The 11,026-nt window shown below is 40.6% G+C and overlaps 1 pseudogene; it reads left to right on the top strand.

The window, feature by feature from the left end:
• The first annotated feature begins 315 nt into the window (after window positions 1–315).
• On the top strand, window positions 316–9,807 carry LOC117594426 (annotated as a pseudogene).
• The last annotated feature ends 1,219 nt before the right edge of the window (window positions 9,808–11,026 follow it).

The raw sequence follows: 11,026 nt of genomic DNA, 5'->3' as shown, positions 1-11,026 counted from the left end.
TCTAGTTATTGCTAAGTACCAAATGGAGATAAATCAGGTCCCTTTCCTGGAATTCTCATAAGACATGACACAAGATCAAATCCCTACCATTTAATTTATAAACTACCTATTCTACTTGTTTTCTGTCAAAGTATGATTTTGTGTACTAATTCATCCCCCAATTTATAAGAGAACCGGAGATGACCAGATGACATCAATTTAAAGTCCATCAGATATCTAAAGCTTTTGATTGAGAGAAGCCAGGCTTCTCTGAAATTGAGAAGATACAAAAAGCAGCAGAAAGGCAGGCTGAAGGAGTCATTGAGGAGTTGGAACATGAAATCATTGACCTTGAGAAGAGAAGAACTGAGCTGGAGCAGCTTTCACACACTGAGGACCATCTCCATCTCCTACAGGTCTGTCAGTCTCTCTATCTCTCTCTTTCTCTCTCATTAATTGGCATCAACTCACAGACATATTTTTTCTTACTGCAGATTGAGAGTCTCCATTCAAAAGACTGGAGTGAGATTAGTGTTTACAGTGATCATTCTGTGGGGTCCTTGAGAGATTTCTTGTCTGAGCTGATTGAGAAACTTCATATTGAAATCAGACAAGTATGTGAGGATGGTAAGGACCGGTGAAAAAAATTGATCTGCATTTTTTGTCTCTCCAAATATTTTCTGGTTGGGGTCTGTTCTTTTGTTGTTGGGTGGGAATAGTATTAACATTTGAAAGTGTTGGTTCATTTTAAATTTAATCACCAGACTACAAAAATAAATTTTGTTTCCACAGAAATGAGAAAGTTGCAGCAGTCGGAAGGTACAGTATGTGCTGCTGAACAATGTCATAGATGTCAAATTTCCACTCACTAATATCTCTATCCTTTTTTATTCTACAGTGTGACTTTAGACCCTGACACAGCACACACCAGCCTAATTTTGCCATTAGATTGGAAGCAAGTGAGACTTGAAGACACCCCACGTGATGATCCAGAGAGGTTTCAATATTTTGCCTGTGTCATGGGAGAAGATGGCTTCACCTTAGGGAGATTCTACTATGAGGTGCAGGTTAAAGGAAATACTGTCTGGGCGGTGGGAGTGGCCTACAACAGTTGGAATGAGGATTCTGCTCTAGACCCTGAGAATGGATTCTGGATGTTGATACAAATCAGTGAAGAGTATCCAACTTTTGCTGAACCCATTGTTCTCAGTGAGTAGCCCCAGGTGTTTCTTTTTGTGGATTATGAGGAGGGTCAAGTCTCCTTCTATGATGTGGAGGCCAGGTCTCATATTTAATCTTTCACTGGCTTCATTTTCACTGAGGATCTCTATCCCTATCTCTGCCTTAATCAAAATGAAGATGTTAAGAACTCAGACCCACTGGTCATCACTCCTGTTAGGGAAGCTGTTTGGAATAAGCACGGCAAAGTTCAAATGAGATGCAATTAAGTTTGTTCTCATAACTTGAAACTGCATGTTGATCTACTGTTTATTTTTTGAATGCAGTATTTTGCATCCCCTTCTCCCACCCCCAAAAGATTTGGGACAGTTAAATATTCTGTTCTTCCAACAACAAATTCACATGGGTCAACACATTTGCACACTGGGTGAGGCTGGATAACTGGTCTGCACCCTATCTGTGAGAAATCTATTATTGTGATATGGGCCTACTTTATACTTTTTACTGTTGTCATAACATTCAGAGGGGGGAGTATGTTAAGTACAAGGGGAGGGTCAAATGGTAATATTTATGGTGCATTTTCTATTGATACCTTTTAACCAGTCCTCTTCCCCCAATACATAACAAACTATCCCTTACAAAAACACTTTAAAATGTTTAAATTGATAGAAAAATGCTGTGCTACAATGACATACTGTAGACTTATTAGTTAATTTAGCAAAAATTTATTAACAAAATGTACTTTTCAAAGTAACTCATTACAGTTACTTGTTACGTTATTTAGTTACTTGCTGTATCAATCAATCAATCAATCAATCAAAATGTATTTATAAAGCGCTTTTTACAACAGCAGTTGTCACAAAGTGCTTTACAGAGACACCCGGCCTTAAACCCCAAGGAGCAAACAACAGTAGTGTTGAATTTCAGTGGCTAGGAAAAACTCCCTAAGAAGGTCGAATTTTAGGAAGAAACCTAGAGAGGACCCAGGCTCAGAGGGGTGACCAGTCCTCTTCTGGCTGTGCCGGGTGAGATATTAAGAGTCCAATTGGAATAATAAATACATTTCTCTGGGCTAAATCCAGAGTATATTTGATTTTAGACTAGGTCAGAAGAATGACCAGGTGGACAAGGACAGGAACAGCAACGGTCCCCCCAAACCAGGTAATCCGCAGGTGTGGACCAGGACCTCATCTCCTTCTAAAATTTAAAACTGGAGGATACTGAGAAAAGTTAGTAGTACATCCCTCATGTCCCCCAGCACAATAATATAGCAGCGTAACACCTTGGAAACTGAGACGGGGGGGTCCGGTGACACTGTGGCCCTACCCGGGGGAGGCCCCGGACAGGGCCCAACAGGCAGGAAATCAATCCACCCACATTGCCAGGCATCAACCAAAGGGACACCCACCAACCGCAACCCCCCTGAATGAGGGCCGAGTATTGCTAGCAGCGTACAGCCCAATTGCACAAGTGCGCAATAGAGAGTCAACAACAAGCCAGTGACTCTTCCCCCGAAAGGCATTGGAGGGAGGGCATCCCAGTGGCGACGAGAGCCCACCTGGCAAGACAGCAAGGGTGGACAGTATCAAGCCTACTGGTGTATAAAGTAAGGCATTCAGTTGCTTAGTTACTTTAAGATACCGGTAAGTCCTATGATTCTATATTCACATGTTGGTCACTTATGCCAAAAAGGCACAGATTTAATGGGACATCGTATAATTACATAGTCAGGTATTATGTAGTCAGGGTCACTCAACAGCACATAACATTAGCCTGTCAATCATTATACAGCAAGTGTGACCAATCCTATTATCTCAAGTAATGCCAAATATAAACAAGAATCTCTTAAATCAATACAATATTTTGTATTGCAAGTGCCTCCACATTTTCAGGCCAGGCTTATTCAGCCTGTATGTGCAGAATTCAATACTAGATATGTGCCCTCCTTAATCATTTGTTGTTAATATACCTTTGAAGTGGCAGCTACGTGTTCAATCTGATTAAAGAATAATTTGCCTGGAAATAATGGAAGATGATTTGGGATCAACTTTGGTTGTCTAACAGAGGATGATTTAGGATACATTTTGGTTCTCCAACAGGCAGGTTGATCCCAGCAAAACATAACAGCCACCGCAGTAATTGGTTATATGTGAGGGTAATAACGATGTGGTCAAAATAGTGAACTGCTTCTCAAGCCAGAATCACAAATCTCACCCGCTCTCAGCCTTCCGCTGCACAAATCGCTAGTCAATGCCACATATCATTTAAAAGTGATAAATGTTATTGCCATCACTATATTCGAACCCAGGTCTCCCACGTGAGTGGCTACAGTAGGTCTTTAATTGCTCCACCACAGTGCTATATGTTTGCCCAGTAGCATCTCGACATTAGATCATCTTGTCACGCATTAACATCACACCAAGTTTGAATATTTCGCCAGACACCATTAAGCATTGTGAGACTAAATAGGAACTTTAGCTATGTGCCATGAAAGCTATTTCATGGCACAACCACTTTAGTTTTTCTTTCATTCGTGAATGCCATTGAGATATTAACTATCATTATAGGTGACTATAACTTACTTTGTCGCCAAATGATATGACGAGAGAATCGTTGAAACCCCTTCTCTTTTACTGCCCAAGGGGTTTTGATTTAGCCTATATATTACCCCAAAAATGCAAGGATGCGTACTTCGAAAATCCACCAGATACAGTTGCAATATAAACAGTTTTATTTTAGGCTTAATATAACGTATCTACTGAAGGTAGAGTTTTTGTCTAAGTTTTTGTCTATCCTTACCTAAAAAGCATGCATGGATGCGTTCTTTGAAAATCCACCAGAAATAGTCGCAATATAACCATAAACAGTTTTATTTAAGGCTTACTATAACGCAGCTACAGAGGGTTGCAGACAGTCGCTCACTTGCTAACGCGATCCGGCAAAAATATCTAGTAAGGGATTACTTAAATTTAATGATTACTTGTTACTTTTAAAAAGTAGTTTGACAACTACTTAGTAACGCGTTACCCCCAACAGTGTTTAGGTGCATGAGATGTGAGGATATAGGTCCAATAGTTTATCAACATTTTAAGCTAAATTTTACCAGCCATTGTTACGATGTATACCCCCACTACACTACTTTCATATTCATTAGTGGTAATTACACAATGGCTACTAAAGAAAGTGGAAATACTGTATATTCTAGCATGTAGCCTCCACTGCCAGCTGTTTTACATTGTTTTAATGTAAAATGGCTACTGTAATTGTCCATTGCATTCTATCACAAGTGATTCCCATTCAGGAATGAATATTAACATTCATGTGTCATTAAGGCTTGCCCAGGGCTCGCAGTTAAGAGTTTGAACTTTCACTTAAACATATGTTGGAGGCAGATCTGCCAACATGTTTTCTGGAAACTATGGAATAGCCAGGATAGACAGACATTTTCTTATGTTACTGAAAAAATGGAGCAGTTTAATTATTGTGTATTGTGTCTAACTTTAATTTAGCAAACTATTTCCTAAACTGCTGTTTAGCAAAGGTAAGGCCAGGGTGTGTTCTAGGCATAAGCACCTGACAGCTAGGGAGCCCCTGCCCGCTGGGGGAGAGGGGGCCCCAAATCAAATTTTGCTTAGGGCCCCCAAAAGGCTAGAGCCAGTGCTGGGTAAAGCACTCAGTGTAGAAAATATGAGAACAGCTAACATGCACTTGGAATGATCTCAAATCAAGAATCACATATTGCTCCACCTAAACTCTATTGTTATGGTAGACCTGTCACTGACATACAGTAAATAGAGTAAATTAAGTGTAAAACTCGGTCAACCACACTTTTGTAACAGAAAAACAAATATTGGCTGTTCGAAGTTCCCAACTATGTTTAAACAAGAAAAGGACCCATCTTTTCAGGTCTAGGACGAAAGCCTAGAGATTTAGATAATATTGGGCGCAGGCACCTAAAACTGATGTTTGGAAAGCAGTAACAGTAGTTTCTGTGGTTTAGGTAGTCTAGCAAATAGAATTTTGGACCAGTAACACAAAGTGTATCAGATCAAATCCCAGAGCTACCAAGGTGAAAAACCTGGGTCAAATTGTAAGGTTTGTTGAAATATGTTTAATATGTTCATCAAAAGAGAGGCAAGGGTTGAGGGTAAAGCCAAGTTCACACAGTTTTTGGGAATATGACCAAATATCTGTCAAGGTTCACTTTGAGATCTGAAAGCAAATCTCTTTTTCTTGGGACCTACAATGAGCATTTTTATTTTCCTGAAATGTTCTGCATTTCTTTTCTTTTTTTGCCAAAACTGTAATCCACTTCCTTATGTCTATATTGATGAGGGAAAATTATATGTAATCTATCTTAGATTAACATAGTAACGTAATTAGATTTCAGTCTCCCTTATTAAAAACCATGGCTTGGGGAATCAATTATTGCGATCCATCGCTAGCAATCTACTGTAAATGCCTACTCTTTATAAACTTGGTTACATTGCATTTATTCTTGCAATAAAATGTTGGTGTACTTCATAGAACAACTAGATTTAGCGGAAGGTTGAGAAAGTATTAATTTTCATTTCTACTGGTGTGTGTGTTAATGTAATTATATGGCAACCCATTTCGTTTTTGGTGCCACTGCTAGTAATACATTCATAAGTTACTATAACCAATGTACGTGTACCTCGCTTATATACAGTAACCTACCAACAAACAATATCATTAACACACATTTACCAGTAGAAATGACTGTTTCCATTGATCATTTCGTTATGACAAACAAAGCTATGCCTTCGCAGTAACTTGGCAAAAACAAGGACAGGCACAGAACACCACATGGGCATGATCAACGTTGGTTCTTCAAACAAAAGATTTGTTTTAAAAAGTGAATATTTTGTATTCTAAAAATTATTATTGTATTTTCTGATTTACATTTTGTTAGGGAGACGGTATACATTTTGGAACTTGTGTTATTTTATAAATGACCAATACAGAGGAAGTAGATTCTAATGCAAAATTCTAATTTGCTCATTCTAGAGTGTGTTGAGATCTTGTGTTTTTATGCTGACATTGGTAATTAGTCCATTTAGTTGTTGTGCTGTGGTGAAATGCCCACTAAGATCACGCTTTTTCAACCATCAATTTTGTTGTGGACTGATTCAAATAAAATACTGAGTACTATGATACGGAGGTAAGAGGGTAAGAGATTGATTGAAAAACATACCCTAATTTTTGCAAGCTAGCCTTACATTACACAGCAGCAGATAATGTTATCTTAGCTCTAATCTCATCTTATCTAGCCAGTCAGACCCTTGTAGTAGGGAATTATAATGCTTTAGCTGTGTCATTTGTTTTTCACTCATAAACATCAACCATTTGCGACATGTATGTTGCAACTACTGAATGCCAGTTTTCTCTAATGACACCAATTAAGAATAATAGAAAGGCATCTGCAGAGATTTCTTAGCAAATATTAAAGTTGCTGGAAACATTAAGCATCATTAACAACATATTCCTTAATGTCACATACAGTAGTACATGGTCTGTACTACAGGAGCAATAATAGATATAGATTTTTGACATTTGTGAGGGAATTTGCCACTGTGCTTGCCTGTCTTTTTTGAAACCATAGAACATTGTCCAAATAGCTTGTTGAGGTGGAGGTGGCGTGTCATTGTAGTTCTGGAGGCTTGGTGGAGACCCCAGGATTTACAAAAAATTTGCAGTTCCCCAACTGTGAAACTTGGGTATTTATTTTTTTGGTCATTTACAAGATGCTCCTACACAGAGCGACTTAGAGAGCACGCCATAATTCATTATGCTGATAACTTACTATGGGATTTGGCATGACACCTCATTCATACCCCTAACACAAAGTCATAGATGACTATTAAAGATTCCTGATGACTCATATAAATAAAAAATCAATAAATATGTATTAATGGTCAAACGTTTTAGAACACCCCCATTTTTCCAGTTTTATTGAAACATAAGCTGTTCAAATGTTGAAATGATATACTGCAAAAAAAATCTTTAAACAACACAATAAAATGTTACTATATTTGAGGAAATATTTTCTTCAAATAAGTGAAATAATCTGCCAATGGAACAAGACAAATAACTTGATATTGAAGGCATGTTTTTTTAAAACCAAGCGGGATTATCTGCTACTAATTAAACTTTCGCTTGTTAAGAAAAATGTACCTTATTTTAAGGATAGTAAGATTTTTTGCATGAAAACAAGATAAATATACTTGACAAGACACATTTCTTGCGCAAATGTAAGCGAGTAGTGGAAGCAAGGCATCAGTAGAGATATCTTTGCAAAGATTAAAGTTGCTGGAAACATTAAGCATCATTATTAACATATTACTGTATGTCACATAGTGCATCATTTGTACTACAGGAGCAATAGTAGATATAGACCCAGATGTTAGAGGGAATGTCCACTGTGTTTGACTGTCTTTTTTGAATCATTGAACATTCTGAGCTTAGGCGATTGGGAAGAAGCATAAAGCTGCAGAAATGGGGGCCAAAAATCTCAATAAGGAGCTTGGGTGGGAAATATCTTACCTACAGAGAAGCAAGGAGCACCTGCTCCAGAGGGAAATCCAACACTTATTTAATGTTTGTAAGGACTGATAATTACAATAATTCGAACAAAGATCCAAAGACCTCAACTCTTACAAATCTATAGTTTATTCTTTCTTGTGATTTTTTGGGGGAGGCGGTGAATTGTTTGAATTGTTTGTGTTCATTTTTGTGTCTTGTCTCACCAGACTATAATGGTATATTTTCTTATTATATTTTATATCTTATTTAATGAGAAAAAGTATAAAAACCACTGCTGTGATCATCACTATCCTCTTGCAATAGGACCAGCTGGGTGGCAAAAACAGTGCTAGCAGTACCTCAAAAGGTAGGGCTGAAGTCATGCAAAGCTTGAAAAAAGCCCTTCATCAATGAAAAGCAAAGAAGAGCCTGGCTGGGGTTTGTAAAATAGCATAAGGATTGGGCCATAGAGGACTGGAGTAAAGTAATCCCTGATTCCAGTGAGGCCAATTTTCAGCTTTGCCCAACACCTCGTCTAATTTAGTTGAATCAGGCCATGTGCAACGTTGTCTTGAAAGAAAGCTTGCTTTCTTGTGCTCTGACAATGTTCCCCAACTCTGAGGATTGTTTTTTCCAGCAGGACTATGCCCCATGCCAGGTCAATCAAGGTGTGGATGGAGGACTACCAGATCAAGACCCTGTCATGGTCAGCCCAATCACCAGACCTGATCATTGCAAACCTCTGGAATGTGATCAAGAGGAAGCCATCCAACAAAGCCAAGCTGCTTGAAGTCACCAAAGCTGTGATTGAAAATCTGGGTTATTCCACCAAATATAGATTTCTGAACTCTTTCTAAGGTAAAAAATGTGTGACCCTTTCTTTGCATTATTCAAGGTCTAAAAACATTGCATATTTTTTTGTTATTTTGACCCGTTATCATTTTCTACAAATACATGCTCTAAATGACAATAATTTTATTCAACATTTGGGAGAAATGTTATCACTGGATGTGCCACTAGACCCTGACACAGAGCCTCCCTGGCTCATTGTTTCTGTTGATGGGGAACAAGTGATGGCTGGACACTACGTAATCTCCTAGACAACCCAACAAGATTTGACAGAAATTCCATTGTCCTGAAGGTGGGCTTCTCCTCTGGGAGATTCTACTGTGAGGTTCAGGTTAAAGGAAAGACTCACTGGTCGTTGGGAGTAGTCAAGGAATCTAGAAGCAAGATGATGCAGAATATACTAACTACTATGCATGTTGTCTGGGCATAATTTCAGGTCTCATATTCATTCTTTCACAGGCTTCATCAATTTGTCAACCCTGTGTCAAAACATAATGGTTAAAACACAGCCCCATTGACCATCGGTCTTGTTATTAAAACAGTATTGAATTACCCCAACAAACGCTAATGAGTTAATTCTCCTGATCTGAATTTTCTGATCATCAATTGATCTACTGTTTGTTTTTATACATTCTTTATAAAATGTTTCTACTTTTATGTAGCATAGTGTGGTATTCATTTGTTTAATTGTATCTATGGCCCTATCTAGTCACAATAACACCCAACTTGGGATAGTTAAGATTGAAGCACGTTTTCTCACATTGATTCTGCTTGTTTTCTCACAGCTCTTCCAACCATGAAGTCATGTGTGTCACATATGAGAGCAAAATCACCCATGACCTAACAACAGACTCCCCGATAGATTTGTGGGAGTCTGGGCCTCCTGGGCAAGCCCCGGAGCTCAAGTAAATACTTAACGCCATGGATGGACATATCACCAGGTCAGTTACAGCTTTCGGCGAAATTATGTCTCACCTGGCAGCACGGTCGAGGGAGGAGAGCCCTGTTGAGCCTGCTGGAGCGGCGGCGCCTCCTCTGCTCCGACTATGAGAAGGTAACCGCAATATTCACAAATCCGTGCCATTTTTTGACCATCCTGCAGAGGGTATGGATGGGGCCAAGTGGCTTTTGCGCATGACGCAGGATAACAGGTCAGCCTCGGACAACGCCCTGAGGTCCAAATGGAGCTGCGTCAGCCGTTCTGTCTCACTGAATGTCTTCAGCGCCCGGGCTATTGCGATCGACGGCAGCTGGTGACGGACTGCCTAGCACGCCGTCACCATCTCCTATCCTCCCAGATGGAGCCGGAACCTAAGCCCATGGAGCTGGGAATCACCAGAATCTCAGCGGAGGAGAGAGAATGATGGGGTCGTCAGGGTCTGTGCCTGTTCTGCGGGGAGAAGCAGGAAATGGGTGAGTACAATTGGGCACAGAAGGTGCCTTGCGTCTATGTAATATTGCTAGCTTATTCTGTTTTCCAATTGTGTTGTCTAGTGGGATTTCATATCACCCCTATACAGCACTGATCGACTCCGGATCTGCGGGAAGCTAAATAGACAAGTCCCTGGTCGCTGCGCTCGGGCTGCCGTTGCACTGTTTGAGGTCCTCGATGTCCATTCAAGTCACACTCACTATCAACGCCTGCCATCAGGAGAGACTGGAGTTGCTGGAGATGACGTCATCCATACACCATACACCCTGTTCTCCAGCAGCAAGGACAGGTGTCTTCCTCCCCACTGCTCCTGGGACTGCGCCATCGACCTCCTAAAAGAGGCTGAGCCCCCTAGGAACAGGATCTACCTGCTCTCTGTGGCCGAAAACCAAGCTATGGCCATCGGCCATAGAATAGGTGAAAGGGGCGCGCATCTTCATCAAGCTCAACCTCCAGAGTGCATACAACCTTGTGCTTATCCGGGAAGGAGACGACTGGAAGACTGTGTTCAGCATGGTGTCGGGCCACTATGAATACCTGGTTATGCCGTATGGCTTAACCAACGTGCCTGTGGTGTTCCAGCCGTTATTAAACGAGGTGTTCCAGGATATGATGGGGAGGTACATAGTAGTGTACATAGATGACATTCTGATTTACCCCTGAACATACCCTGAACACATGGCTTACGTCCGTTCTCCAAAAACACCACCTATACGCTAAAGGGAAAAAGTGTGTGTTCCACACCCCTACCGTCTCCTTCCTTGAATACCACATCACGGCAGAGGGCGTATGGATGGAAGAGCTGCAGGTGGAGGCGGTGAGGTTGTGGCCAGTCCCGAAGAACATCAAGGAACTCCTGAGCTTTATCAGGTGTAACTTCTACCGCCGGTTTATCAGAGAATTCTGCAGCATCCCAGCGCATTGTTGAAAGGCCAACCTCAATGCCTTCGCTGGACTCCGGACGCAGAGAAGGCGTTTCTCGAGGTCGGGGTGGGGGTGGTGCTCTCCCAGCAGCACAGGAACCCCCCAGGCTACACCCCTGTG

The sequence above is a fragment of the Esox lucius genome, chromosome 4 (assembly GCF_011004845.1).
Source record: "Esox lucius isolate fEsoLuc1 chromosome 4, fEsoLuc1.pri, whole genome shotgun sequence".
Taxonomy (NCBI): Eukaryota; Metazoa; Chordata; class Actinopteri; order Esociformes; family Esocidae; genus Esox; species Esox lucius.
The sequence above is the reverse complement of the archived record's forward strand: the minus strand, read 5'-3'. Positions and strand labels throughout refer to the sequence as shown.